The 7,220-nt window shown below is 36.0% G+C and overlaps 1 pseudogene; it reads left to right on the top strand.

Moving 5' to 3' along the window:
* Window positions 1-2,380: 2,380 nt before the first annotated feature.
* On the top strand, window positions 2,381-3,089 carry LOC131051339 (plastidic ATP/ADP-transporter-like; annotated as a pseudogene).
* The last annotated feature ends 4,131 nt before the right edge of the window (window positions 3,090-7,220 follow it).

Raw genomic sequence — 7,220 nt, forward strand, 5'->3', positions numbered from 1 at the left:
TGGCCATGATTGTGTCTATTTATCTATTTGGTAGATTTGATGTTGTTTGATCAAAAGTTGAGGAACTAGCTCCTAGGAGAGTAATTTTCCTTTGAGCACGAGTCACAACATTAGCAGCTTGTGCTTGAATTTGGTGACCCGGGACTATGATCACATTGCAATATTCAGGTTGAGCATATTCAATCATGTTGATCACATTATCATTGTTAGTGTAGGTATAATTGACTCTAGCTCCTCCCTTGAATTTTGAGGAATCTCCTTGTTTATAAGTTGGTAAGGGATCCTTAAAGGCCTTATGATCAACATTAGTTTCATGATTTCCAACAAAGATCTTGCCCGCGTCAATGAGATCTTGGATTTCATGTCGGAGTTTCATGCAGTTGTTTATGTTATGTCCCTTGTTTTGATGATATTCACAATATTCGTTTTCTCTCCACCATTTGGGTCTAATTTCTGGGTCATATGGTCTAGAATTGTCTGGCAATGTTATCATATTATTTGCCAATAAGGTTTTAAAAGTGGATTCATATGATTCATCTAGAGGAGTAAAATCACGCTTAGGTTTTGAGACCCAAGGCTTTTCTTTAAACCATTCTCTTGTTTTCTTTGGAGGATTTTCTGCCGCAGTTTTAGCTGCCTTGAGCGCTTGCGTGCCACTGGCCAAGTTAAATATTGTGCATTTTGTTTTTGCTTGGACAATATCCACCACTCCATGACTAACAATGTTTCTGTTGTTATCTTTACCGTATTTCCAGTACTTGATATTTTCTTTAGAGCTAGAACCTTGTGATGTTTCTTTCCAAAGTGATATATCTCCCTTTTTTATAAGCACATCTTCCATTCTGAGGGCGTTATCCACCATTTTCTTGAATGAAGGGTGTACTTGCATCTGGACACTGTACTTTAATTCAGGGATTAGGTTGTTGACAAAGATATCCATTTTCTCAAGATCTGGGATAGTCCGTGAATATCTAAAGAACATCTTTCTCCATCGTTGGAGAAAAGTGAGAAAGGGTTCTTTTGTCTTTTGTCTGGTATTGCAAAGTTCTATCATGGTGACCGGGTGACGAATGTTGTATGAGTATTGTTGTAAAAATAGTTGGATTAGTTCTTCAAATATTTAGGTACCAGTCCTTTATTTAAAAGTTGCTAAATATTTTTCAAAAAATCCATTTTGTGCATATCGAACAATCATTACATTCCATGAGAGATGCCTCTCCGAGGTTTCTCTTCTTGTTATACAGTTCACATGCCACGTGTAAGCTTCTGCACCCGCACGCACATTGCTTTGAAGAATTGTGTAAACAATCTATTTACATCTCTTTGAGACATTTTGTCAAACAGTATGGCGCAACCCCATTTGCATTTCTGAGGGATTTTATCAAGCAATTTGTTTACATCTCTTTGTGAATTTTGTCAAACAGTTTGCTTGACTTGTCTATACTCCACGGTATGGCACAACCCCTTTTACATTTCTAAGGGATTTTTTCAAACAAATTAGGTGTTTGGTCTATGATTCCACCTTTTGCACGCATGTCTAATTTGGCACTTGCAGTTACAACATTTGACAAATACTTATGTGAGAGCAGAGTATTCAGAGCCTTGATAAGGATCGAGCTATGTCAGCCTCAGTTTGAATGTAGTTGCGATTGATTTCCCTCACTGAACAACATCCTGATAAAGCCATTATAAGTTCAACATGTTAAAGCTTTACTACAACTAATGACTTAGATTGGTACAGGGGGCTATACAAGCTCATCCTTATTCTTATTATCTAATTACTGATATATTCATTAATAACATGCTAAATTTTATTGCATTCTTCTCTCTTTTTCATTTGCATATTCTATAATGACTAGAAACCACTCTTTAATCCTCCAATACCGTCTTCCAATGCATTCCAGGTTTTATTCTTTCTAATGTCAGGTAGTGTATAAAGCTAATCTACCTACCTACCTTGAAATTTGTAGTTCCCTGAACCATGGTTACACTTGTGCTCACATCCTTTATGGTCCTTAGTTACTCATGGCCTTGCACAACCCAACTGCTCTACTTGTACTAGCACTTTGGTTTTTCCTGATAAATCTAAAATAAACTTCATTGAAAATTTGTGTGAAAAATAAACATCAAAAAGTTTTTTCATAAAATTTCTCATGCTCTTTGCTTTCTAATTTATACAGTAGAATAGCACCCTATCTCTGATTACTTGAGGACCACAACATCCAGCCATTAGCTCATAAATACTTTTTAAGCAAAGATTGTCTACTTGATTTTTGGGACATTTTTTGGCAATATGATTTTAGATATTTTTTGTTTCCAACAATTTCCAAGTCCAAATGAGTACTCTTCCTTCATGGGAGACTTTTCAACATGTACAAGAATAACCACTTTCTCAATGATGTTTTTAAGAAGAGTTATATTTTGCAAGTATGTGTGGGTAGTAGTAGCTACCATTACACCAATGGTGCTACTTGCTACAAGAGTAGCGTTCTTTGGTCTTATACTCTATGGGGAGCCACTTGCTCCTGTAATGGGTAAAGTAGCTTTGACACCTCTTTTGGTAGCAGTGTATGTTGAGGCTCTCCAAAATATTCTTAGCAAGAGTGCTAAGTATAGTTTGTTTGATCCTTGAAAAGAGATGGCCTATATTCCTTTTGATGAGGATACCACGTTAAATCAGTTGTCTCCAAATTATAGAGATTTGTGTGTTTACTATTTTCATTTGCATTTTTCTGGGTTTACAATGAAGTATACAATCATACAGTAGCATGTATTATCATAACAATAGCACCAAATATTTGAAATATTCGCCTCTAGAATCCATTAATTTTTGTGCCTTATCTAATGACTTTTATTACTATATCAATCCTCTACTTATAGATAAAGGGAAAGACTGCAATAGATGTTGTCTGCACAATCCCCTTGGAAAATCTAGAGGTGCGTTGATTCAGCAATTTTTTATTTTAACCTTTGGTTCCCTTGCCAACTCTACTCCCTACCTTGGTGGCATATTGTTGGTCATAGTGTTGGCATGGTTAGCAGCTGCAAGATCATTGGACAGTCAATTCACTCCATTGGTCAAAAGTTGAGAGGTCGATGCCTAAAATGCAATATTGCAAAAAGGGATTTGTACAGATACATAGATATGTTTTGATATTTCATCCTATTTGGTCTTGTATACATAATTGTAGGGGTAAAGTTAGAGCAGATCTAAATAGACATCTAAGAGTTTCAAAATATAAATATGTTTCTTTTTGCCTTGTTTGCTTCTTCTATTCTTGTTTTCAATAGAGTTTTCTCCTCTACTATACTTATGTTGGTGTTGTTCTTCCATGATGAATAGTTGGGCTAGTATCAACAATCCTTTCCTTTTCACGAGTGTGGGGCGAAACTATGGTGACTACTCACTATAGGGACATTGGACAGGATATGAGAGCCTCTATTTCATAAAGTTGCAAGATAATTCATTTTGTTAGGTTTGGTATGGTATAGATTCCAGTCAGGATTGTTATCATTGTAGCCCTCAATAATATGTATTATTTGTACGTGCAAATATTAAGAAATACAATGATATTTTATTTATGTGAATGAGGTGTTTAGTTTTATGTATTCTATATTGCATGGCAAAAAAAAATGCTTTGGTGTATTTCATTGATTGTAATTTGTAATCTATCTTCATTGTCTTTAATGTTGTGAAATATTAGATATAAAAGGCACTTTTACAATGCACGATTATGTTGTCAGTTATTTAATGTTAGCTTGCTATTCATTAGCAAGCAAAATAATATAGTATGGTATTGCTATTATACAAAGTCATGTAGGTCAATGTTAAAAATTATGTGCCAAATACAAAAACAAATCACACAACACCAATACTCCAGACTCAGCTAGCAATCCTTTCACTTACAAGGATGTCTATTTTCATGTATACATAAACACATCATGCAACAACAATACCAGAACTGTTTTTCCAGCCTCTCGCAGGAACTTCGCTGCTTGCAGCTCTTGTTGGTATAGCCAATATTTCTCGGGGATTTTAAGTGTGAGTGCTAATATGGAAATAGAAGCTACATCTAGAAATTACAAATTATAAATGATGTTTGTTGGTGTTGGAAATAAAATAACCTAAGTTTAAAGTGAACTAGTACGGTGGAGCTAGTGAAGGTGCAGAAGCTCCAATCTACTAAACCTAAGACGAAGACTCCAGCCAAGTTAAATTTTGCTGGCATGGCTATAACATTTGTTAAAGAACCATTGGATATTGATAGTCGTAATAAGTTCATTGGAGATGAGTTACTTTTCTTATTCTGAAGATTCCAAGACTTTGAAAACTGAAGATAGAGGGATATAGTAAACAATAGTTAGATTTCAATAGTCTAAGGTGTTTGTAAATTGGAGAAACTCTATTTCATTGGGGTTATGAGATAAACACGTGAAGATTGATGTCTAATAGTTCAAAGCAGGGTCTAAAATCTTGAAGTTCAACATTATACTCTTATGTGTGTGATGAGGCGGTTCATGTGCAAATGGTGCCCAATAATGTTGGGAACTTGTATTATAGCTAAACAACTATACCAGCTTGAAGAAGTCTTACTGATTGGAAAATTGTTTTCAAAAAATATCTTTTATGTAATGTATTTTTATTGTTTTTTTTAATATTGTTAGTCAATTTAATGTTGTAGTGTTGAGAGAGGGTGTTAGAATATACACTAACATAAGAACTGTTAGTAATTTAAATAGATGTCTTGTTGAAGTCAGTTATATCTATATATTTGTTCTCTCTATCGATGAATAATGAGTTTTTCGTTTACTGTTCCAAACTCTATTTAAATTTTCTTTAACCAGTCGCTGTATCTTGGTTTTAATTCTGAATTTTGATGTCGATTCAGACCTGTGGTGTAGGGTCTAGTACACTTGTACTCTCATCTTTCTAATCAGTCTGCAATACTGTCGAACACCTATCCTTGAACGTGAAACATGTTATCTCTTCTTATTTTTCGTATTAGATGCATTTTTCAGATTCTATTGAATCCATGTACATTCTATTCATGTGAAATTGTAAACTACATAACCTCGATCTTATCATGAGGAGATCATCTCATAATCAGTGTCATCAGCGTGTCATAGAAAAAGGAGATTCCCAGAGGAATGAGATGGACGCCCACTGAATTGAGGAGTACGTGAAAAGAATATAAAAGATGAGTGTGGAGATTAAATGACATTCAAAAGAAAAAGAAACGCGTGTTGTCTGAGAGAAAGCATATTCATCATGATTATGAATCTCGTGCTCTTCAAAAGCTGAATGAAAAGAGTATGCGGTCTGGAATTTGCCATACAAATTTAGTCGATAAAGTGGCTTTTTACAGCGTTTTGATTCGAATGAGCGGGTAGAAGGGAGGCACGCCCACTTAATAACAGTTTAAAACTTTCTTTTTTAAGACTTTGTTTTCCAATATCCTTTGGCCCTAGCCTTTCTTGACGTTTAATGGGCTCAATGGTTTAACGTTATTTATTTTCTATACTTTTTTTAATATTATTTTAGATACATAAAATTGATAATGACAGCAAGAGTATAAATTGTTAGAGTTCATAATTTATTTATTTTTATGAATATATGCTCCTGTATTTATTAATTAAAATTTATAGTACATATATCCACAAAAAAAAAGGGTAAAGGAACACAAGGTCACCACTCAGAGTTCAAATGGACAAAGCCCAAAGAGCTAAATCAGAAGTCTATGGGCAGCCCAGTACCCATATAAACATATAAACAATAAACAAGCAGTGTCGAAGAAGTGGGAAAGCATAAAAGACTAATTGCTTAAGAAGTGAGAGCAATCCCAGACGATGACAGAGGAGGATCTCAATCATCTGGCTTGCCCCACACATCAACAGGGTCCAGAGTGACATCAAGAAGTGACCACCCCTGATTCATAGTAGCTTCTCCATCTCTATTATCTCCACAATCATGAACAGGAGAAATAGCCAAGGTCAAACAAGAGAAACCTTTGGAAGAATCAGACCAGCCACCACCACTAGTAGAGGTCAGCCTTCCACTCCTGCCATCATTGTCTAACCTTGCCCCCTCTCGAGCCCCACCCCATGCAGGGGAGAAGCAGAGTATCGTCAAGTAGCACCACAAGAGTGGCGACGAGGAGCCTGGGACTAAGGGATCTGAGAATGTCTAGAGGAAGAACTACGACCCCGCTATCGGCCACGAGGTGGAGAGTGACCACGAGAAGCAGAGTCATCTACAGTGACCTTGGCAATAATACAGGGGGCATTACCTCAATGAGAAAGTAACTCTTAGAGGTGAGAAACCTCCAACGCCGCCTAGTTTTCTTGAACTTGAATCTGAAGAAGCACATTATTGAAAATGTATGCTTTAGTAAAAAATGACACCTAAGTGGAAATGAAACTGTGAGAAAATAAAATAAAGATAACAAACAAAATAAAATTTCCACCCTGAAACCATGCTATATTTGGGTATACTTGAAAGGAAAACAAGGCCAAACCCCCAGAAGAGCAATATGACAAGAGAAAGGCTCAGGCCAAAAGGGGAGAAAAAAGTCATGAATTTACTTCTACAAATTTTGAGCACGGTGACAAAACTAGAAAACATGCTTAAATGACTTTGGCTGAGCACAAAAAGGACGTCGAGGATCCTTGATATGCATATGCTGGAGGTGAAAGCCCAAAGGAAAGCCCGAGAAAAGAAGACACTACACAAAGTAGGCAGGTTTAGGCTCAACAATGGCAACCCAGATATTACAAAATCATTGATGCCAAATAGAAAGAGGTAATTGCAGATGCCACCAAAGATTCAATGCATCCACCATAGGAAGATGTGGAGAATCCAGGGATAACCCAACAACGGCTTGCAATTACAAAAGACGGTATTAGGGTACCACCACCAATCTTTCCACAATGTCTTGACAAAGTGGATGTTAATTTTGTGTACCATATTCAAAGGCAAAGTAGATAAAATTGTGTTGAAAGTCTAACAATACTATCAAGAAAGATGAAATTGAGCTTTCATGTCTTCCCAAGACTGCAAACTTATAATGGATCTATAGAACAAGTCTTGAGGAGTGGAGATGTCATGTTTATAAAAATGAAGAGCACAAATCCATGGCATTGGCTATAAGGGAGGCATGCCTACTTAATAATAGTTTAAAACTTTCCTTTTTAAGATTTTATTTTCAAATATCATTTGGCCC

This window comes from Cryptomeria japonica, chromosome 11 (genome assembly GCF_030272615.1).
Source record: "Cryptomeria japonica chromosome 11, Sugi_1.0, whole genome shotgun sequence".
Lineage (NCBI taxonomy): Eukaryota > Viridiplantae > Streptophyta > Pinopsida > Cupressales > Cupressaceae > Cryptomeria > Cryptomeria japonica.